The following is a 313-nucleotide window of genomic DNA, read 5'->3' on the forward strand; positions in this document are numbered from 1 at the left end:
TATAAGCGAGACCATCTTAGTTTCAGACTTTGACTTCTGGTAGGTACTAAAATTTCCATTTATTGATGTTGAGCTGTAAGAGATCATATAGCTTCTCTTAGATATTGACCTTTTTTTGCACAGTGAATACCACAGACATAATTACATAGTGCCAGAAAGTCTGCTTTTCAGGGTCTCCAGAGATAGCCTGGTTGCTTTGACTAGTGCATCTAATACCCTTGCACTGAAGTATTCATAAAGCTTCTGAAACTCCTGAAATTAAAATATTTACATATGTGTTGATATACTGTATATAAGAGCAATGTTTTGGTGT

Source organism: Etheostoma spectabile, chromosome 8, assembly GCF_008692095.1.
Source record: "Etheostoma spectabile isolate EspeVRDwgs_2016 chromosome 8, UIUC_Espe_1.0, whole genome shotgun sequence".
In the NCBI taxonomy this organism is placed as follows: domain Eukaryota; kingdom Metazoa; phylum Chordata; class Actinopteri; order Perciformes; family Percidae; genus Etheostoma; species Etheostoma spectabile.